The sequence below is a fragment of the Octopus sinensis genome, linkage group LG4 (assembly GCF_006345805.1).
Source record: "Octopus sinensis linkage group LG4, ASM634580v1, whole genome shotgun sequence".
NCBI classification, from domain to species: Eukaryota; Metazoa; Mollusca; class Cephalopoda; order Octopoda; family Octopodidae; genus Octopus; species Octopus sinensis.
Window position 1 is genome coordinate 97,562,440 of NC_043000.1, and position 25,721 is coordinate 97,588,160.

The window sequence follows — 25,721 nt, forward strand, 5'->3', positions numbered from 1 at the left end:
GAGCTGGCTAAATTGTTACCGCGTCGGACAAAATGCTTAGAAGCATTTCTTCTAGTTTTACGTTCTGTGTTCAAATTCTGACGAGATTGCACTTTGCCTTTCATTCTTTCGGGCTTAACATAAATATCAGTCAAGTACTTAACATAAATATCAGTTAAGTACTTCATTTTCCATAGCCGGGCTATTTCGTACTTAAGAGGGTTGTATCTATCTATCTTTGAGCCTTCCTTCTTGACTGTTCGTGAGTCAAAGGGGTATGCAACATCAACTATATACCATATGTGGTGTACCTTGTCGACCACCCCAAGGTCCGGTCTGTTATGCTCTAGCACCTGATCTGTTTGGATTGGGAAATCCCAGAAGATTTTGCTAGTCTCCGATCCCACCACTCTCTGCAGTTTGTGCTCATACCACGTCTTGCCCCTCTTTAGCCCTCACTTTTCGCAGTTTCCAATGGAACACATTCGCCACCTGGTCGTGTCGCCACACCTTGTAGTATATTATTATTATTATTATTATTATTATTATTATTATTATTATTATTATTATTATTGAGTGAAATAGTAGTGCATGTCATCAAAGTGACACTGGGGTAAAATATACGAAGCCCAGTATACTCATCATGACTACCCGTCTGATAAGGGTGGACCAGGCACATGCATCACAACTACATGTGCGTGATATGGTGATCTCATATCATTATTATTATTATTATTATTATTATTGTTGTTGTTGTTGTTGTTGTTGTTGTTACTATTATTATTATTATTATTATCATTATCATTATTATTATATTATTATTATTATTATATTATTATTATTATTATTATTATTATTATTATTATTTACCATCAGAGTCGAGAAACTGAAGATTTGGAAGTAGTTTTTCATAATTAATTCTCACTGGAAGAAATATTCACATCTGCAGGGCAGCTGATCTCTGGTTAGACAGATGAATAGATAGATAGTTGAATGGATGAATGGATAGTTAGGTAGATAGATAGATGGGTGTATGGATGGATGGATGGACGGACGATGCGTTGTGAAGTTAGCTTTGCAAACACAATCTTCTGGATCGATTCCAACACATGGCATATTTGGTAAATGTCTACTATCATTTCCTCAGATCCACTCAAACATTTTAAGCAAAATTGGGTTGACGGAAACGTTTGAAGCCCACCTGATGAACATATAATTTTTAAGCCCATTCTTGTCCTACATAATATCATGCTGGTTCTGCCTAAAAATCACTTTGTTTTTGTTTTTTGTCGTTGTCTTTTTGTGGTGGGGGTGCTATTTTTGTCTAACTCTAGATCCTTTTTATGATAGAAGGCATTCTAATTGTGATCACCTACACTTTCCTATCTCAAGCAGGTCGAAAAAATGACGTAAGGTGAGTTCCTCTTTTCGCTCGTTCAAGTGGTTCTGTTTTTATTGCTTTGACTGATTGATTGAAGTGATTGATCAACTGAATTGACTGATTGACTGGAGTGATTAAATGATTAATCGATTTTCCGTTCTTGTTATCTCAAAAACTACTGAAACTAGGAAATCCAATTTCCTCTCTCAATGATTACTAAGCAAAACCTTTTTAAAATGCTTTATTATTTTTTTCCTTGTTTGTATTTTGATTTAGTTGCTCCGCTTTTTTTTTTATTCTTAACCATTTACTTCACTATAGATTACGCAGTCAATCTCAATTCATCATCCGATACATCACATGAGCTAACAGACACACTGAAATCAAAATCACTGGAAACGACCAGAAGTAGAAATATTTTTACACATACAGTTAGAGAGCTGTATAATTTCTTTTATGTGTTTATGGATATTTTAGTTAATGCCTGAAAATACTAACCGCTTATATTGATATGGTAGTTCTATAAAATACATTCAATACCAAACGTATAAAAGTTGGTACTGTGAAACACATTCAATATTGACTGCATATGTAGATATAATAGTCAACACTGCAAAACTGTCAAATACTGACTTCTTATATTGATATAATAGAACAGTACAACATTGGTTCTTGAAGTGACCAAATACCAGCACTACTCAAGGAAAAATATATTGGGGAAAACGCTTTGTACCCCAGTCCTCCATTAGTGAGAAGGCAGATTTTTACATTCAGAAAATTCTTTCTTCTCCAAGACGCTGAGCAAGGTCAAAAATTTAAAGCTAACTAATTTTATAAAATATAGTTATTAGTTTGCACCTTTTTCCTTCCTCACGGCGCCATACCATGAGTAATAGAAATACTGGCTATATATGAAGATATCATTGCTCGCTGTGTAAAATATAATGAAATATTCTTTTCTACTCTGGGCACAAGGCCCGAAATTTTGGGGAAGGGGGCCAGTCGACTAGATCGACCCCAGTATGCAACTAGTACTAATTTTTTCGACTCCGAAAGGAGGAAAGGCAAAGTCGACCTCGGTGGAATTTGAACTCAGAACGTAGCGGCAGACGAAATACCTATTTCTTTACTACCCACAAGGGGCTAAACACAGAGAGGACAAACAAGGACAGACAAACGGATTAAGTCGATTATATCGACCCCAATGCGTAACTGGTACTTATTTAATCGACCCCGAAAGGATGAAAGGCAAAGTCGACCTCGGTGGAATTTGAACTCAGAACGTGGCGGCAGACGAAATACTGCTAAGCATTTCGCCAAGCGTGCTAACGATTCTGCCAGCTCGCCGCCATAATCTAATGAAATATTGACTATATAAAGGAGGCGTACTGAAAGTAATGCATAAGTGAACATAGCTTCTTTTTTTATTCACTAACATTAGTTAAGGTGCACATTTTGGCATAACTCTTCCTCTATAGTAATTCTTTCTGTTCTTGATCGTTGTAGGCAAATTGTGGGTTCCAAGCAAAAGTTTGAGTAGTACCTTTATATAGTGAAAGAGTTACTCGAAAGAGATGCGCAATTTGAGCGACCTATATCAGTTTACATACATACGTGTATGTATGAATGTGTGGCAAGAAGTTTACTTCGTAGCCACAGGGTTCCTGAGTTCAGTCCCACTACGTGGCACTTGAGGCAAGTGTCTTCTGATATAGCTTCGCGCCGACCAAAGCCTTGTGAGTGGATTGGTAGATAGAAACTTAAAGAAGCCCGTCGAATATGCGTGTATGTGTGTGTTGTGTATGTTGTGTGTGTGCTTGTGTCCCCACCCCTGCCTGACAACCGGTGTTGGTATGTTTATGACCCAAAAACATGATGGTTCGGCAAAAGTGAGCGATAGAATAAGTACTAGGCTTTTGAAAAAAGGGTGCTGGTGTCGATTTGTTCGACTACAATTCTACAGAGATTATATATACAAATATACATACATAAGTATATATATACATAATACGTACGTACATCTATCTATCAATTTATCTATCTGTGTGCAGCCCTGTGTGGCTAATAAAGAAACATATCTATCTATTTTCCGTTCTGCTAAATTAGTAAAATATGCTTCGCTGAGGAGACCAAATAATAACGGAAACATGCCTACCGCTTTCCCCTGTCAGTTTTAAAGATCAGATCTTCTCCTCTCTACATCATCTTTATTTTACAAAAATTTCGATTAGCTAATTCTATTGGCGTTATCTCCCTTGCTTGTTATTGAGATTTCAAACACTCCAAGAGGGAATATTTATTTACTAATTTCATAGAAAATTGTAGTTAACCGACGTTTTTCTTCAAACCGCGATGTTAAGTGAAACCCTACTGTACGTATATTTTGTATGTACGACGCTCTCCGTGAGGATTTACAACGTTCATATTGTTCACAACACGAATAATGCTGATTTTTGCTTTGTTGTTAAGTCTCTGGCCAGGTCTGATAGTAGCAGACTTATGATCAAACTCTGACTACCATTTTCTTTTTTCCTTTATATATGTGTGGGTGAGGGGACGGAATGCAGAATTACATTGCTCAACGTCTTCTATTTTTTAGACGGTAGGGTGCGATTTGAAGAAAATTTGGCTGTTTTTTTCTAAGCTCACTGGCCTTCTTCACTTCTTCTTCCTCTTTTTCCTCTGCCTCCTTTTCCTCTTCCACCTCCTTCTTTTCTTCCTCCTTTGTCTCTTCATCTGCCTTGGTCTCTTCTTCCTCTTTTTCCTTTTCGTCTTCCTATTCATCCGCTTCCTCCTCTTTTTCCTTTTCCCCTTCTTCTTCCTCCTCTTTTTCTTCCTCTTTTGTCTCTTCCTCTTTTGTCTCCTCTTCTTCCTCTTCTTTCTCCTCATTCTCTTCTTCCCCTCTTTCCCCTCTTCTTATTCTTCTTACTCTTTCTCTTCTTCTGCCTCTTCCTCCTTCTCTTCCTCCATGCGTGCGTAAAACAGAGATTGGTAACTGCATATCATCTCCCATGTGTTGTGTTTTTGCGTTTACCAACCTCTCTACAGCAGCAGCAGCAAACAAAGATTTCTTAAAAGAAAAGCCTTGGTTGTTCTCAGAAGGGGGTTAGCTTATATGAATGCCAAAATATTTGAAGAATACTTTTCTAACGAATCAGCATTTCGAAAAGGTTTTTGTAGTCTTCAACAGAGCGCTTTTCTGGATGTAATGTGCCATGCAGTTGAGTCTCTCGTCCATCTCCCACTCCTGTTTTTTTTTTGATTTTTTTTATCTTTCTGATTTTCTTTTCTCTTACCCATATGGCTTCATTTTTCTGAGACGGAATCAAGATGCTCTGCATGATGTCTTTGTCAAAGAACTTTGGTTATTCAGAATTCTGTTTTGCCAATGTGATATTTTACATCACTCTTCCGAGACCAGTCATGTAGATAATACAACTGGTTGATCTTGACTAACTGAATAACTCGATTCCTTTATAAAGTTCGCCTGCCGTGTTGAACGTATAAAGCCGTTGCTGAGACAAATACAGAAGACGAAAATCAAAGCAAACGTGTGTGTGTGTGTGCGTGTGTGTGTGCGTGCGTGCGTGTGTGAGTGTGTTTGTGAGTACATGAAGGGAGGGAGTGAGAGAGAGAGAGAGAGAGGTGGATGGATAGTAAGCAGGTGAGTAAGGAGAGCCTATGACTGAACATAGGTATTTGGAAGGAAGCACGGATAAATGAATCTAAACGCGCACGAGCGTATGTGTGTTAGATTCCTTGAAATGTCTTTTCCTCGACTATGCACATTTGAACACATGCAAAGACACACAAACACACACACATACACACACACATATATGTGGGTAGGATATATATGTGAGCATAAATGTGAGTGCATGTCTGTATGTGTATTTATGTATATGTGTGTATATATTTGTTTACCGGTATATGTGTGTGTGTGTGTGTGTGTGTGTGCGTGCGTGTGCGTGTGTGTGTGTGTTTGTGTGTGTCTTCGGAAAACATTGTCTTCGGAAAATTCTTGGGTTAAACTGGAGAATGGCGAACAGTGATGTAGAAGTACTTGTGAGAAGTTGCAGTAGGAGTGTAAAATCGATCATTCTGCAAAGCTGTTTGAGGTGGGCCGGACATTTGGTGAGAATGAATGATAAAAGACTTCCTAACCACCTTTTGTATGGTGTGCTGAAAGATCGTAAAAGCCAACACATAAACCCTAAATAAGGTTCAAAGACTGCCTTAAAACTGTCTTGACACAAACAGGAAATTCAAATGCTGATTGGGAGTTAGAAGCACAAGACCGAAACAGATGGAGGAAAAGGGTGCACAGTGGTTGCTTGAAGTTTGAAAGAGAGAGAATAAAGCACGAGAAGATGAGGAGAAAGCTTAGAGAGAATGATACAGTAGAAAATGAAGGAGTATTGATTTTTGTGTGGGTGATTTGTAGGAGGAAATAGTTAAGTCACGCAGGCCTGGTCGGCCATCAAAGAAGCTACAGGAATCAACCCTTTGTAAATTATAAATACAGCTATTGTTGACAACAGAACATGTACAAACTGTGTGCCGTTCAGTTGGAAGATTAAAAGGACATGTCAAAAGACTTCATACTATGGCACCGGTTCTTTCTGTCAGCCAACATAACTGTGCATTATCCAATGAGATGTGTAAATCTTTAGCGGGACTCAAGAGTCATATAAGAGCCTCACATTGCATTATCTATGACTCATTGCAATGATTCTTTCTAGCAATGGCTTTGTTCGTATACGAGAAAGCAGCCTCTCTCTCTATATATATATATCTTTTGTTTGTTTCAGTCATTTGACTGCGGCCATGCTGGAGCACCGCCTTTAGTCGAGCATATCGACTCCAGGACTTATTCTTTGTAAGCCTAGTACTTATTCTATCGGTCTCTTTTGCCGAACTACTAGATTACGGGGACGTAAACACACCAGCATCGGTTGTCAAGCGATGTTGGTGGGGACAAACACACACACACAAATATATATATATACATATATACGACGGGCTTCTTTCAGTTTCCGTCAACCAAATCCACTCACAAGGCTTTAGTCAGCCCAAGGCTATAGTAGAAGATACTTGCCCAAGGAGCCACGCAGTGGGACAGAACCCGGAACCATGTAGTTGGTAAGCAAGCTACCACACAGCCACTCCTATGCCTATATATATATACATATAGATAGATAGATAGATAGATAGATAGATAGATAGATAGATAGATAGATAGATAGATAGATAGATAGATAGATAGATAGATAGATAGATAGATAGATAGACAGATAGATAGATAGATAGATAGATAGATAGATAGATAGATAGATAGATAGATAGATAGATAGATAGATAGATAGATAGATATAAGGCTAACAAATAGAAACTTCGAAATCACTGTCACCCTTCTTCTTGTAAAAGTTTAACAAACATGTACACTATAAAAAGTATTGAGTAATTCTTCAATTTAATGTAAAATTGTTTTTGCGTGTAACTTGGCGTAAAAACAGTCATTAATATCTAATGTTGCATCTAGGGTGGCGAGATGACAGAATCGTTAGCACTCTGGGTGAAATGCTTAGTGACATTTCGTCCGCCTTTACGTTCTGGGTTCAATTTCCGACGGGATCGACTTTCATTCGTTCAGAATCGATAAAATACGTACTAGTTGAGTGCAGGGATCAAAATTTAAAGCCACCAGAAGTGTGTGAGAGAGAGAGAGAGTGTGTGTGTGTGTGTGTGTGTGTGTGTGTGTGTGTGTGTGTGTGTGTGTGTGTGTGTGTGTGTGTGTGTGTGTGTGTGCGTATTTAATATTTAAATACCTGATGATAAATATTCAGCGTTAGACACAATGTATTAAGCTTTGTTTCAGCTGTCTCCACTGAGTTTAAACTTGGTTAGGCCAAATATATCTCTCATCGGCAAATAAAGTAACAACCTTCTCTAACTTTCACATTTTGGAGCAGTGGTTCTTAATTCTTTTCTCTGAAGCGCCACACTTTTTAAGTAGATGTTACTCCTAGTGCCCACTTAAATGTCAGTGATGTATCTTTGACCTGTGTCAGGATCAAAGATGGAATGACCAAGAAGTTGTCTATGATTTATCGCGAATACATGAGTACGTAGTACTCCTAAACAAAAGCACAATAATAGCTGAAACCAAAAATCATCGCTTGCGAATGACGGCAGTAGAATTGTTTGGAGATACGTCGCTGCAACTTGGTCAATTTCCTTCTACTATAGCCCCCGAGCCGACCGATGCGTTGTGAATGAATGTGATGAAAGCAACTTGACAGCCCGTCGTATATGTATAAATATATGTGTGTGTGTGTGTATGTGTACATACATACATACATACATATATACATACATACATACATACATACATACATACATGTGTGTGTCTGTATTTGTCCCTTACCATCGCTTGACAGCCGGTATCGGTTTGTTTGCAGCCCTGTGAATTGGGTATTTGGCAATAGAGATCGATAGGATAAGTATTAGATTTTAAAATAAGTACTAAAGTCAATATGTACTACTAAAACCCTTCAAGGTGGTGCTCCAGCATAGACGCAGTCCAATGACTGAAACAACTAAAAGATTACCGATACATGCATAACCGCCACTCTTAAGCGAGCATGATTTGGTTGCATTCATTTTGCTTCCGCTGTTTTAAATGCCTATTAAGTTGCGAGCAAATATTGATAGTCCATCAACCGGTCCAGTGAATCATCCTGGAAGAAGACGGAGTTGCACAAGAAATCGGCTGATACGCTTTTTCATTTGAACAGAGTGGTGTTATGTGAAATAAAATCTTTTGCTGAATTAAGCAGCATGCCGCCAGATTTAGGAATCAAACCCATACTTTTATGATCGTGAACCCAACACTCAACCACTAGGTGCATGGCCAATTTTTTGAGTGTTGAACTCACGATACACACGCCCCCACACACAGTCAGGGAGAGATAAAGAAAGAGAAAAGACAGATAAACATCTACTGTGTAAGGAATGTATTCACATGGAAAGTTGCACATACAATTATATGATGCATGAAAGTCTTATCGTTACAGCTGTTTCGGATAATCGATGACTGGTACCATAATCGAGCATATTATATAATGACATCCAATAATATAGGTGTAAGGTTTGGCACAGATCTTCAAACGCACATACGCACACACATACACACACAAACACACATACACACGCACGCACACACGAGAGAGAGAGAGTTGTACCGAATGTAATGCAAAAACTAACTGAACTTTTCTGTTAACTAACAGTTCGTTCAAACTGCCCATGTTGGTGGAGTATCTCTTCCTCTATACTAACTCTTCTTCATAGCAAGCAAATAATGGGTTTCAAAGAGATGCAATATGCCGTCATTGTAATCTAGACAGAGGGGAGCTGCAAGCTGGCGGACACGCAGAATGTTACAACTCGTTTACGGAGATGACACCATTGACAAGAGTAATGTAAAGGCGGCGACCTGGCAGAAGCTGTAGCACGCCGGGCGAAATGCTTTATTGTATTTCATCTACCGCTGCTTTCTGAGTTCAAATTCCGCCGAGGTCGACTTTGCCTTTCATCCTTTCGGAGTCGATTAAATAAGTACCAGTTACGCACTGGGGTAGATATAATCGACTTAATCCGTTTGTCTGTCCTTGTTTGTCCTCTCTGTGTTTAACCCCTTGTGGGTAGCAAAGAAATAGGTATTTCGTCTGTCTTTACGTTCTGAGTTCAATTTCCGCCGAGGTCGACTTTGCCTTTCATTCTTTCAGGGTCAATAAATTAAGTTCCAGTTACACACTGGGGTCGATGTAATCGACTTAATCCGTTTGTCTGTCTTTGTTTGTCCCCTCTATGTTTAGTCCCTTGTGGGCAGTAAAGAAATAAGAGTAATGTGTACCGATGGATGAAGGAATTTAAAAAAGGTAAAAAAACACAACATTGAAGACAAGCGACGCTGTAGGAGCCATCAAATGCGACCACAGATACGAACCGCCAACGAGTGCACGGATTAGTGCTGACAGATAAGTTACAAATTTTGTACTTGCATTAAAGATAATGGGCGAATATTCCGTCAAATATTCCACAAATTGTTAATATAACAGGTCTGATACAGTTGCTTGAGACTGGAAAAAACTATATACTATTGTCGGGTGTAAGCTGTTGAGTGATTTTTTTTAATAAATCAGATTGGGGAGAAAATTAAAATTTATACTCAACTATTTATGCCATGAAATGACCTGCAAATCTGTCTTGATTATAAATTCACATTTGTTACTCAATCATTGACGTAGTTGGTTGTTACTAATAAATTAATAATTGTTTGAAAAATCTTGACTTGCAGGCAATGAAAAATATCATCTAACTCATGAAATTCAGTCTGTAATCAGAACAGTAAAAATATACAAGACTTTTCTAATCTTGAACATGAAATCTTTTATTGTTCTCCAAGTTCTAACGAATAAATTTTATTCTTTTTTTTTTTTTTTTTTGAAATTAAACTCTCTTTCACAGGAATAATTTAAAGGATACAAATACATACATATGTATGTATATATATATATATATATATATATATATTATATATACACCCACTAACAAGCGCTCGAAATACTTACATATGTATGTACAGATGTACCCTAAAGCAGACATACAAAATACATGAGCACAAACATACATAAATCCTAGACAACATACAAATGTACATACATTTCTATAAACACACATGCCTACAAATATACGCGTATAATGATTACATACAAAAGTACAAACACACAGACACATACACACACACGCACATACGCATATACAAATACATAAGCGTATATGCAAGCAAACACGTATATACATACAGACACACATAAATATATATATATATAAATATATGCATTCATACGTACAAGAATATACACATACATACGTACATGCATATACACATACACACATACATGCATATATTTACAAATAACAAATTGACATCGGAAAGCCAATTAAATTAATTTCATTGACAACAATACAAATTACACACGTCGTGCTAATTCATTAAACGTGTAATTAACAAAGAAAGGAACGTTTACAAACATCTTCTATCAATTTATCATTGTGTTTGTTTTGTAATTTTCTGTATATTTTCCTTCTTTTTCAAAATAATCGACCGCAAATTCTAAATAAATCACAGACACACACCCATATGTTGCATATATATGTACATATGTATGTAAAATGTATGTACGTATGTATATGTGTGTGTATGTGTGTGACCATATATATACATATATATATATATATATATATATATATATAATATATATATATATATTATATATATATATATATATATACAATATGTTACATTACTCGGTAGTCAAGATAAAACTCTGAGTTTCAGATGCCGAAGTGGAAATCCACAACACCATCTCTTCGGTTATCTGGCTATTTGAAAACGTTATGAAAAAATACCGTTAAAAATGAAGGGAAATTACTCTGTTATAACTCTGCTTTGCCTGCGTACTTATACATCGCTCGCATTTTTCGTCATAAAAATTATATAAAAATACATAAAAATATATAAAAATATATAAAATCTTCTTGGGACATAACACAGAAAGCATGTTCTATCCGTTTTCTTTAGGGGACCAAAACGTAACAGAAATTTAGTCACATGTGGGCATGATCCGAAAAGCTCTGTCCTTGTATTTAGACATGTGGTAGGGTCTAAGCTGCTTTTCCAGATAAGCCATCTCTCCATGTCGCATAAACCGCACCTTCCGCTGCCGTTAGTGTAGGGCTTACATCTGGCCAAAATCTTCCATTGTATGTTATAATCGACACCTTTATCTCTTAAAGACCAAATATGATTGGATAATTGTGTCACTTTTCTTTTGTTCCAGTGCCTAAAGCTCAAAGTGTGGTTATTGAACCTGGCTTGAAATTACCCTCTGTCAGGCCCACGTATTTCTTCGTCGAAACGGTGTCTTTAGTGGTTATAGAGTTTACGGTAGCTTCATATATGATGGTCTTGGACATGCAAGCTCCATTTCGACACCGTTTCGACGAAGAAATACGTGGCCTGACAGAGGGTAATTTCAAGGCCAGGTTCAATAACCACACTTTGGTGGTGGTGGTGGTGGTGGTGGTGGTGGTGGTGGCAACGGTGGTGGTGGTGGTGGTGGTGATGGTGGCGGTGGAGGTGGAGGTGGCGGCGGTGGAGGAGGCGGCGGAGGAGGCGGCGGAGGAGGGGCGGCAGAGGAGGATGGGAGGGGGAGGGGGGGAGGGGGAGGAGGAGGAAGTGGAAGAAGAAGAAGAAGAAGAAGAAGAAGAAGAGGAGGAGGAGGTGGCTGTGGCAGTGGTGGTGATAGTGGTGGTGGCGGTGCTGGTGGCGATGCTGGTGGTGCTGGTTCTGAGGTGATGACAGTAGTGGTAGTAGCGAGCTGGCAGAAACGTTAGCACGCCGGGCGAAATGCGTAGCCGTATTTCGTCTGTCGTTACGTTCTGGGTTCAAATTCCATCGTGGTTGACTTTGCCGTTCATCCTTTCGGGGTCAATAAATTAAGTACCAGTTAGGCACTGGGGTCGATGTAATCGACTTAATACCTATGTCTGTTCTTGTTTGTCCCCTCTATGTTTAGCCCCTTGTGGTTAATAAAGAAATAGGTAGTAGAGGTTGTAGTGAAATTGATGCGAGAGGTGATGGCGATTGGGAGGTGATAGTGGTGGGTGATGTTGTTTTGGTAGCGGTGGTGGTTTTGGTGGTGAGAGTGTCCCTGTGTGATGAAACCGGTGACCGTGATGTTGATGATGGCGATATTGTCAATAAAGAAGGCGGAGAAATGTGTAAAAAGACTCAATGAGGAGGAAGAGATGGGGTGATGGTGGTGGGGTTGGCATTGTATGGGGGTGTGGCATGATTAGTGCTGATGTTATTAGCTTACCTCTTCTATTAGGAGTATGTATATGTTAGAAGATCTTTGATTTTTATGTCCGTGTTTGTGTTGTGTTCCACCTCTTTGCCATCATTTAAACAATTTCATTCTCCCAATCTACCCTCACCCTTACATATCACACCCACACATACAACACATACCACCACCACCACCACAACCACCCCATCATCATCATCACCACTACTACCACCACCACCGACACCAATTCTACTACTATCACTACCTCATCACTATCGCTACCACTTCATCACTACCGCCGCCAGCATCACCACTACCACCACCACCACCAACACCACCAACACCACCACCACCACCATCACCACCACCATTACCATCGCCACCACTGCTACCACCACTGCAAAAATTTAAACAAAGGAGACAAAAATTATAAACGGACCTATTTTCTGAACACCCACACTGCCACCCGTTTCTTCCACCAACGCCCACCCCCTCCATCTATCCACGATCTTTTAAACATTTTACATACATACCCACATCTATAGCAGAACTCAAAACAATCTTTAAAGTCGGTAGTTCTTTCTTTTTATATATATGTATAATTTTTATGCATTTTTAATTTGTTTAGTGTTTGGTTTCCAAGTCATTCCATGAAGTTTTATGGGGATGGAGTTTCGGGTGGTTGTGTTGTTCTTGTTATAAACATTGTTGAGCTGTTGGTGTGTTGTTCTTGGTCGTAATGATAGCCGTGGTGGTGATGGGGATGGTGGTGTTATTGTTAGAGCTATCACTTTTCAATTGCTAGCAGATTTGTTACTGTCTTTTTTGTGCGTTGAAGTTATGAATATATATATATATATATTATATATATATATTATATATATATATATATATATATATATGTATGTATGTATGTATTATATATATATATATATATATATATATATATGTATGTATGTATGTATGTATTATATATATATATATATATATATATAATATATATATATATATATAATATATATATATATATATATATATAAGTACATCTGGTGTGTGTGTATGTGTATGTGTGTGTGTGTGTGGTGTGTATGTGTGTGTGTGTGTGTGTGTGTGTGTGAAAGGAGAAATACTCTCTTAAGGGGAAATGTTGTTTGCATTCTTTTTCAACAGGCCATGTATTTGTTTTTCAGCAGATATACAATACGAAACAAATTAGAAAAGTGAGTTTGATGAGAGTCGAACTTACGATTCCCCTTTGATGTCTCGATGTAATTACTACTATACCATAACATCCCCACTGACATTATCTGCTTTCACAATAACACTTTTATACGTGTTCGCTCCATTGTTCTTGTTTGTTTTTACATAACGGCTTTTGTTTTTTCAGAGATGGGTAGAGTAAATTTGTTGTCGGTTTAACACCACCATCTGGCCTATGGGGTGCCTTTGGCAAAATACATTCGGTAGTAAGTATTCCGGTTAAGTCTCCTTTCCAATGATATCTTCTTTACTTGCTTCCATTGGTCGCGTGAGCCCTCGAAATGTTTCTTAGACGTTGTACGATCTCATCTTATAAAAGCTGTGGTTCTCAACCTTGATGACTTGGAACTCAAACAAACAATAATTATTGGGACGCTTCTCATCTAAAGTTAAAACTTTTTGGCACATTTTACACATGGAAATTTTAATTATTGGAAACTTATGTATGGAAAGTTTGAAATTATTCTCACACTATGCATGGAAATTTTTTTAATATTTATACAAGTGTGCATGAAAAATTTTAAATAGTTGGTAGAATAAAAATCATTGGTATACTTATCATCGGAAGGTTTTTTTTTAAATGAAGCAGTAAACTTCATAATATATTGTACACTCTTCACGTCATCGAACCAACAACAACACGAAAAGAATACACCTTCTCCTCGACTTACGACCGAGTTCCGTTCCAACTGATAGGTCGTAAGTCGATCTGGACGTATGTCGGATTTATACTTTTCAACGCTATTTTTTATAAAAATATAACGCACAAAAATTTAATCCATAATTATTGTACATAATGTGAAATATTTGTACTCTATTGCACTGTAAACAAAAGTACAATCTAAAATTAATGTAAAAATTAATACAAATGCAATTCTGCAGATATTCAATAAAAAAAATTGTTCCTGTGCAAAAAGTGCAATTGAAAATAAATTTTTAAATATTAAAACATGATGGGCAGCTTAAACATGCGAGTGGCACACTTTGCAGACACAGCAATACACAACAACACGATCCCAGGAACTATATGAAAAACTATCTTCAAACACAAATACAACACTCCAGAGTACAACAAATACTATCTCTCCTACTAGATATTATATATATATAGGGAGAATTCACAAAAAAAAAAGTCAAAGATAGGTGGTGTAGACAAAAAAACAGATGTATTAGTATAACGCTCGGGAAGTGAAAAAGTCTTTAACGTTTTGAGCCTACGCTCTTCCACAGAAAGAAACACAGAAGGAAACAAGGAGAGAAAATAAAGAATGTGTAGCGATTTATCTTTTATCTGTTACTTGTTTTAGTCATTTGACTGCAGTAATGCTGGAGCACCGCCTTGAATAATTTTTTTTAGTCGATCAAATCGAGTGGCTATTTGGGGCAGATTAAGATTAAAGCGACTGTTACTATAAATATTCATCAGGGTTTTCAAGCCTTTTTCAACGTGGCTATTTATATTTATATCATATTTTTGGAGACAAATACATACATATAAGTGCATGACGTGAAGCTGATGAATTTTTCCATTGGTATATGCATTCATAGAGGAATATATCTTTTCCTTTTTTTCTTCTTTTCTCTGTTCCAGTCATTAGACTACAGCCATGCTGCGGCACCACCTTAAAGAAACTTTTGTAGAATGAATCGATCCCAGTATTTCCTTTTTTTATGCCTGGTACGTATTCTATCGATTATCTTTTGTCGAACCACTAATTTACGAGGATATAAACACCAACACTGATTGTCAAGCAGTGGTGGGGTCAAAAACAGACAGAAAGACACACTCACATATACGACGGGTTTCTTTCAGTTTCATTCAACCAAATCCACTCAAAAGGCTTTGGTCAGTCCGAGATTATAGTAGAAGACACTTGCCCAAGTTACTATGCAGTGGGTCTGAACCCAAAACCATACGGCTGCGAAGCAAGCTTCTTACCACACAGCCATGCCTGTATAAATAATATAGAAATATAGTAATATGTATGCATATCCACACATAGATATAGAGGTATCTGCATTTATACATACGTGCATACTCACATACATTTATATATTCATAAGCACTAAGAAAAATATATACTCATGAACTTATGTACGTGTGTACGTGAGTGTGTGTGTGTGCTTTTGTTAAGGGAGGGATGCGCGCGTACGTGTGGAAGTGTGTACACAACTACATGTATGCATGCATGCATACATACCCAAACTTACTCGTTTGCACCTCCAAAGAAATACCTGCAATATACCAATGGTCTCGCTGAACTCAAACATAGTACTGTGAAGTACACTATCGAGAGTAAGAGAATGGTAACAGCAACTGTCACTTTCTGACCGAATCCACATCGTCAGCCTTCACTTCAGCCACCCCTAGAATTTCTGGGCCTGCAGGACGAGAGTGGGCAGTGGAAGAAGTGGAATATGTCCAAACTGTTGTTCTGTAGTATATCGTCCTGAATGAAGTGAAGATGAAATACTGAGATGATGAATCTACGAGTGATGCTTAGTGGTTTGTTTGACTACTTGCTCGATCAGGGCTGATCTAGGATCTACACAACCACGAACATATTGTTAATGTTAAAATTTTTCTGAATATTTATAACTCAAAAAGAAAAAGATTGATACTGAAAGCTGCATACAATCTATCTGGCACTGGGTCGGTTACGGCAAGGGTTCCTGTTGGTCCGATCAACAGAAGTTAACGTGTGAGTGGCTGAGCACTCCTCAGGCACGCGTACCCTTAACGTGGCTGGGAGATTCAGCGAGACACAGAATGTGACAAGGTTGGTCCTTTGAAATACAGGTACAACTCATTTTCGCCAGGTGAGTGGACTGGAGCAACGAGAAATAAAGCGTCTTGCTCAAGGACACAACGCGCAGCCGAATGCCCTAACCACTAAGCCCCGCGCCTTCACACCCACCCTATTATATAATAGGAAATTAAATAACCAATAAATACTGTCTCGTGAAAACAGATCAGAAACGATGTAAGCAAATAATTTATATGAGAAATACTGTCTATTCATGTAAGTTGTCTATACCTAACAATAAACAACATACGATATAGTTTTGTAATAATTTGACATTTAAACAAAAACATCTCTATTTACTTTTCACGCAAAAGATAACCAGACAGTATGTTACTGAGATGGGAAAATGTATGTACTCTGTTAAATACATTAACTGGATTGTTTTATTTATTATTTTTCATTAAATGGATGATAACCAAAGCGTTAGCCATGTGCCTCAATCAGAAACCATTATTCCGATGATACCAAGGCCGGCGACCTTTCAGAGACGAATAAAATGCTCAACGATATTTATTCCAACTCTACATTCTGAACTCAAATCCCATTTATGTTAACTATACCTTTCATCCTTTTAGGATCGATAGGTAAAACAAAGTACCAGTCAAGTACTGGAGTTGAGGATATCACTAATCCCTTCTCCTCAAAATTGCTGGCTACGAGCCTAAATTAGAAATTGTTATATAGATGATATCTCGAATAAGAACAACTTTATCTTTTTACAGTGCAAAACAATATTTCTTATACGTCAATAAAAGATTTTTGTAGTTCATGGTGTTTTTCAACTTTAGAACAGATTCTTTTAAATTCATGATTATCTGCTTATATCACAGTGTTAGGATGTAGATAGACGACAGCGTGTAGATACAGACCGTATACTTAGACGATCGAACTAAATTCAAATTTTTTATCGTCTACTTATTTCAATCGCTGAACTTACGGCCTCGCTGGGACACTAGAAATGTTTAGTCGAGGAAGTCGACCATCATGTACTTAGCTTTTTAAGTATGGTACTTATTCTATCGGTTTCCTTTTGCCAAGTCGCTGCAGGATATAAACAACCCAATGCCAGTTGTCAAGTGGTGGGGAACCAATACAAAGACACATACACAGACATCCATACAATGAGCTTCTTTTCGGTTTCCATCGCCCAAAATTCACTCACAATGAATTGTTCGGCCCGCAGCTATAGTAGAAGGCACTTGCCCAAGTTGCCGCACATTAGGACTGAGCCCGAGACCCGGTAATGTTGTTTCTAACAACAATTACCATCACCCAGTAACAATAACAATGTGGTTGTTCAACTTGCCAGAAATAGAAGTTAAATCATTATTAAATCATACCCTACCATCTTTAGAAAATGAAGCACACATTGAATATTGTAGTCCTCAGTATACTGGAGAAAGATAAGGAATAATTACGGATGGAACATGTTTCCTAGGCTCCTCGATCAAGAGCTGATCTGAGTATGAACAATATATAATATTTCAGTTTATATTTCCAATCTCAGTCTTACCAATGATGTCCAATCTAACCTACCACTTCATCCGAGAATCCTAAATTACACAAACACGGTACATTTATTTCGATTTGATACGAATCACGGGTTCAAATCTTCTAGGTTATTCAATATACTAATTTCCTTCCAATACCCGGCCTTACCCGAATTTATTAATCTCTAAATCAATTTGATGCTTTTCTATTATCGACAGCCAAATTTTCATAAATAAACTAATATACTCGTGAGACGAATGTAATAATTGATCGGTGGACTTTCGGAATAGCTGTCACTACCTCATTGAGAAAGAGAAGAGCAAGTAACTGGGTTACTGTTTAATAGCTTTAAAAAATTATTAATAGCAAAAGAAACAGAATTAATACTTGAAGGTAATATTTACCACCACTTAAAAGTGGATGATATATTAGAACACAAAATACTGCAATAGTTGCTATGAGAGAACATTTCATATGGTTTTGTGGTGCACATATGCACTCTTGCTTACATCACTAGTTGGTGACAATCACCGCCATCGCCACCGCCACCGCCAGGACTAATATATAACGTGATTTCAGCTTTCCTTGGCGTCTACCACTGACAAGGTTCTCTCATGGTAACTATCACTGTATTCTGTATTTTAACACATCCACTTTTAAGTGGCGGTAAATATTGCCTTTAGTAGTTTATTTATTCATCCTTAAGTAAACAGAAAATTTGACTGTCGATAACAGGAAAGTGCCATAATCGCATGAATTCCCTATATTTCAGATAAATCATTTTAAAAAGGTGCCGGCAATCTTCAGTTGTTTGCTTCATTCAGAGTTGTTACTTTTCAACCACCAAGAAAATTCTTCATGTTGAGCGTCACAAAAATACGCAAAATAAGTAAATAATCACATGTAAAATAAAAAATAAAATTTTACTCGTAGGTTTTTTAAAAAAATTTTCTTGGAAAACATATTTATCTTATTCGAAATAATGTAATAATTTTTCTAGTTCCTCTAAATTAATTTTTTTCTCATATCTATTATATTCTTAGGAGTATACAATATTCTAATTCTTTGTTCTTCTCTCTAAATCTATAAAGAACAAATTTCAAGACAAAAGTCATGCAACCTACGATTTTCTTCAAAAGATTACCAGGGTGCATAATTTTAGCTACCTGGTTGCAGAAATGTGGCTTACAACTTGTTTCTTTATTGCCCACATGGGGCCAACATAGAGGGGATAACACAGCCTGATTTGGGATCAGACACACAAAATGGGTTTAAAAATTTATAATGAAATCGCATGATTAAACAAATGATAAAACAATTTTCAAAACAATAACAAACATAAAATGGAGCAGGGGAACAGGTTTTAGCTCCGACCCCACGAGCCGTGTTGCGCTACCGATACCTTTTGGTAAGTCCTATGACATGTTCACGAAGTGTCTTTCACACACATCATTCGTGCCACACGTGCCCATCTGTCTTTGTATATTCTCTCTGAGAGGCATCTCCTCTCCAGCCCCACTTTCCTTTTCAGGTGAAAGGTGAAAAACTTCACCAAACAGAGGCAAGAGATGAAGCTGCCTGTCACCAATCCTTTCATTCTCGACTTCCATATCACCTCTTTCGCGATTGCTACTACCACAAGAAAATAATTCTTACCTTCTTTCGTAAGGAAATCCGGTGGGTCAGTTTTTAGAATTGACTCAGACGACAGCTGTACTATTCTTGCATCTGACAGCAGGTGTTCTGCATAAGTCCACACTTGTGACACTTCCGGACACTGAACAATAGCGTGCAGGACGGTTTCCCCCTCCTGCTAGTATCTTGGACAGGCTGATGGGCCGGGATGGCTGTGTCTAGTGAGCTTATCCCGAACGGGTAAGGCTCCTCGGTAACACTGCCAGGCCAGAGACTTTTGTAAGTTATCCAGTTTCTTCGGCCCGAATGTCCGTTGGATCATTATAATAATCACTAACTGATTATTATCGAGACCCTGAATCTACTCCAGGGTATCGTCACATCCAGCCTCTACCAACCTGCTATAAAGAGATGCGGTTGTACCAAAACTGCTGGCATTGCCTGAGCGACGGAACAGCAGGAGAGTCTTACGGCACTCCGTATACCAAGTACCCAACCTCGATCTCCGACGAAACCAGCTTTCCCGTCCACCAAAACTAGTGAACTTGGGAAACATCCGTTTCGCAAGCGGAGACCACACCCGTTCACCATCCGGGTGGAACCAGAGGTGCCTCAACCTCAAAGCATGTTTGCGCATCAACAGCCAAGGCATTCCTAGTCCACTCTTTAACGGTTTTTGACAGCAGATAGAATGCCTCACAAGTGGAGTCGAACCCTTTCAGAAGAAACGGAAGATCTGTCGCTCCAACTTGCTCAACCACGAATCTGGGCAAGGAACGACGGTTCGGCGTAAATGATGACCGATGCGATGAACACATTGGTCACCTCCACCCTCCTTTTCAAGGATAGCCACCGCCAAGACCAGGTTTTGACTATGAGGGTCACCTTGTTCGATACCTCAGTCCAGCTCTTTCCTATCTGGAGATCTGGGCCAAACCAGACTCCTAGCAACTTAACCGGGCCCTCCGTCCAACGTCCCACGACGCTATCCGAAGGCATTTACTTGCCTGTCCAGGTGCCGACTTGCAAGCCGACCGATTTTTCCCGGTTAATCTCTGTTCTGCCACCGTCTCGCAAACCTTAATGGTTTCACCTACCATCTGTAGGTGTTCCATCTCGGTCACGATGGTGGTGATGTAGTCTGCATATGCTGAAACCGATCCTCCACAATCTGGCTTCGTCGGGATGCCACTTAAGTTTCGCAGTAACGGCTCAAGTGCCATCACATACACGTGATGAAAGCGAACATCCTTGGCGAACCGGACGAAATGTGGCTTACAACTTGGAACATAAATGCAGACATTCGTTTTCTAATGTTTAGAAGGTTATTTAGTGTTTCAAGCTCCACGAAATTGTTTTGTTTCAAGCGCCACGGTGTTGTTTTGCTTCAAACTACACTATTTGTTTTGTTTCAAGCAAGACTAATTTGTTTTTAAATGTCCGTGTTCAATTCTAAGCAAGAACCAAGCATGTTTTGTTTTGTGCTTTTTTGTTAATAATTTTATTATAATAACTATAATAGCGCTACACATGGCTACCAAAGACTACAAATTTTAAGCTCTTTACACTACTGTGGAAAGAAGACAAAATTAAATGTGTATGCGGAAAATTCCTCGACTTAGCTTAATCTAAAAGAGACTGTCTCCCCAAGAGAGCACAAGTGTTCAAATAATTATATTTCTTCTCCTTCAGTGAACACTTGCATAAATTCTTTCGGTACCAACTTCTTGGTTAATTCTGAAAAGTGATGTTAATTTTTGGTTAGCAAACCAGCTTGCAAGCCCACTTCTCATAATGAAAGGCAGGATGTTTTGACAAACGGTTTACATTCTTTGACAATTCTAATATTCACATATCCACCAACACCTCCTTTTTAAGAGGTATGTTTTAAATCCACTTTTCCCACAGTTTCTGTTTTTCTCCTTTTTCTTCCCTTGCTTTCACTCTCTCCTGTTCTCTCTCTCTCTCTCTCTCTCTCTCTCTCTCTCTCCTCTCTCTCTCTCACACACACACACACACACACACACACACACACACTCACATACTCACCACACATACTCGCACACACCCTTTTGATATATAAGTGTAAGTATATATGAATGTATCTATGAAGATGTAAATACATGCTTGTATATATCCATCCTTATTTTCGGTAAATGTATACATTAGTGTAAATATGAGCGAGTGTGCGCGCGCGTGCGTGCGTCTGTGCATGTGTGTATATATATACATATACATCTAGCCATACACACATACATACATTCATATATACATACATTCATACATACATACATACATGCATACACACACACACACACACACACACACACCACACACCACACACACACACATATATATATATATAATATATATATATATATATATTATATATATATATATATATATATATACATATTTATGAGTACGTACACACTCACGAGCACGCACATATACACATCCGATCGAAACTAAACAGAACACCTGCAAAATTCTTCACTTTGTTTTAAAAAACAAATCAAAACAAAGTCGCTTCAGCAATCAGGAGTTTCTTGTTATAAATTAATTATGGTGGTGATTTTTCTTCTCGCTTTTCCTTCCATTTTTTATTTATAAATTTTATGTTATCTATTTATATTTTGTGCTTGGGTAAGGAGAATTTTCAAAATTTTTTTCCTATTTACATTCTTCTATTTTTACTCCCCCTTTCATTTCGATTTTCGTTCAAATTTCTGTGCATTTTATATATATTTTTCCCACTAATGTTTGCTAAAATTCATACTTTTGGTGTTGCCTTATTTATTTTATATGGTTCAAGGTTTTAGTCTATTTTTAGGTTTGATATTTTCTGCTGCTGATGGAAGTAGAAGCTTGTCTTGTCATCTTCCTGGGATGTAAAAGATTCTAGCGGAATTCTAGTTTAAGCATTCCATATAACCCTCACAACTTTTTTTTTTATTTAAGGGAATTTTCAGAAAATTTTTGCGATTATGAAAAAATGTTGTTTTTAATTTTTTAAACCCACTCTATCCCCATAAAGCCTAAAATTTCCACTCTTTTTCTATTTTTCTTTTAATCTCAGTTTAAAATACAGACAGTCCGAATGTTTTGCCTAAGTTCCAGCAATGGAGAGAAAAATATTGAAAACCATCAATATATATGTCGGAGTGGCAGAGAAACGAGGAAGGTATCAGGTGGTCATGAGATGTGCAAAAAAATCGCCCTAAAATTACATACAGAAAAATTTTGTTTTGTTTTTTTCCCATCATCGTATGAATTCTCATGTATATAACACAAATTCGCAAAAGTTTTCTGAACATTTCAAAACAATACAAAAGTAATGAGGGGTTATATGAAATGCTTAAACCAGAATCCACCAAGATTCTTTCATTTAATGGCGAGGTTTATTGCGTTAGAAGTTGAGCAAAAATAATTAAGACTTTTATAAAACACTATACATAAAAATAGACCATCAACATGTAATCTCAAGATTCAAGACTTCTCCAAATTTATATACCATTGAGGAAAAGTGAATCTAATTATCTGGAAAACAAAAAGACAGCTATGGCCAGGTAGTTCAACCTCAATAGGCATCATCAGCACAGCCATTGTTTTATCTTATTTCCATCACTTAGAGATATACTTAAAATAGTATAATACATTTGTGGTCTATGTATTCTTTTCTTTAGCTTTAAACCGTGCTGGTCTTGGGATTAATATATCAATTTCTAAAGAGAGAGAGACTGCTTGGCGTCCCCAACGACTAGGATGGAACTTATGTTCAAAATATAAAAGAAAGATCCTAAAACTAATCTCCCGAGTCACAAAACAGACCGTTACTCCATTATCAGAGACTTTCATATCAAATGACAAAAGAATAGTATTAATTAGTTATTCTGGGGTGGGGAGTGGAAGTACCCGAAGCATTTAAAATTTTGTCGCCTCTAAAACTGAAATAAGTGACATATTTGATGACTACCATTAATATCTTCAGGTGAATATATGTTTGAAAAATGGATACTTCAAATGAGTAGTAAACTTAATGAAAGCTACCTAAGGATTATGGTATGACACTTTTAGAGTAATGATCAAAAATTAATCGAAACACATGAGTAGAAGACAGTAGAAAGTATCCAGAATTTGCTGTGGTTATATTACAAGAAAGTTCAAGTGATTAGGTAAAAATCAAAAAAAGAAAAATGCTGAGAGAAGGTTAATTATTGTCCTGTATAAACAAAAATATTTCAGTTTCTTGGAATTTCAGGCACTGACATGGATAGCTGTGTTGTAAAAAGTTTGCTTCCCAACCACATAGTTCTGGGTTCAGTCCCACTGCGTGATACATTGGGCAAGTGTCTTCTACTATAGCCTCGGGTCGACCAAAGCTTTGTAAGTGAATTTTGCTGATGGAAACTGAAAAAAACCCGTTCTACATATGTATATGTGAGTGCATGTGTCTTTGTGTCTGTGTTTGTCCCCACCACCGCTTGACAACTGATGTTGGTGTATATACGGCCCTGTAAGATACTAATAAAATACGTACCAGGGTTTAAAAAATAAGTACTGAGAATCAATACATACATTAGACGAAAATTCTCCAAGTCGATGCCCCAGTATGGCCGTAGTCTAATAACTGAAACAAGTAAAAAAAAAAAAGAATATTCCTTATTCGGGTGAATCGGCATTTCACCATTGTTGTTTACAAGCGTTCTAGTTGTGACCATCAAGAATTTTGTATATTTAGGAATATATTATCCAGTATGCATATTTAAAAATTTTAAGAAATGATTTAAGGGGAATTTGACTGCTGTCGTTAAAGGATCGAGTGACCGTGTAGAGCACCGGTTTCCAACTGGAGTCCTTCTGACCCTTGGGGATCCACATAAGATTTCGTTGTTAAAATTTATCCTACTAACGATGTAAACAAGTGTACTTATATGAAACACAAAGCCATGTGTGAGTTTCTCTCATGGTAACTATCGCAGATTTTGTATTTAATTTGCAAGGTTTTTGATGCGAATTCGTGTTAAGCTGACCTTGAAGACAATGGTTATACTTCTACAATACACAGAATATTTGCAAAATATTTTTCAAATTTTTTCATCTAATATTTAATTATAAAAGTATAATACGATATTTTAAACATCAAATGGCTATGAGAGTCCACACGAGTAAAATAGAAATCAAAATGGTCCATAGGGAAAAAATTCTTGAGAAACGCTTGTGTAGAGATTCCATCATTGGCTTATCTATATGTTTACTATTCCTTGACGTTCATCATATATGTCCATGCAGGTCCAATAGACAGATCAGGAGAGATTGCCTTCAAATAAAGAATTACAACATTGGCGTGATGTCACACATTTAGAGAGAAAATATAGTTGATTAAAACGGTCCCAGTACTTGCTGCGTACTTTATTTTATTGACTCTAAAAGGATGAAAGGTAAAGTAGACCTTGGCAAAATTTGAACTCAGATCGTAAAGGATATAATTAAATTTCACTATGAATTTTGTTTGACGCTCTAACGATTCTACCAGTCTGCTGTCCTTGCCAATATCCTATAGATAAGGCGACGGGATAGCAGAATCGTTAGCACGCCGGGCAAAATTCTGAGCGGCAATTTGTTCGTCCTTTGCGTTTTAAGTTCAAGTGCCACCGAAGTCGACTTTGCCTTTTATCCTTTCGAGGTCGATAAAATAAGTACCAGTTGAAAACTGGAGTCGGAGTAACAGACTTATTCTTTCTCCGAATTTGATGGCCTTGTGCCAAAATTTGAAACCTACGAATGGTAAAAAAAATAGGTTAAAACGTTTGGAGAGTGTGGGTATATTTTACTAGTCAATGTGCTGGAGCTCACATTTCTCATATACGAAAATGTCAAAACACAATATGACAAAGAATATATTTTACAAAAGCACATCCTTCTTTTCATACAATATGGTTTTTATTGAAGGTCTGGCAATATACTATTTATACTCATCATACGATAAAGCTCCCGTTCATTCTGCCAAATTAGCCAAAAATATTCGCTTATTTTATTTATTTATTATTTTCTTGATCTTGAAATATAGATCTCTATTTTGGCCAGTATATTCAGGAGACTGGAGCCCTATTAAAAACTTTATTACTGTACTATTAAGTCAAAACTGAAATCGAGTACTTTTAAAAGCAAAATTTTATTTGCCGCTTTGCAACAAGAATGGGGACAAAAGGGAGCCAACATTAATAAAAGGGTTTCCTGCCTGTTTAATTA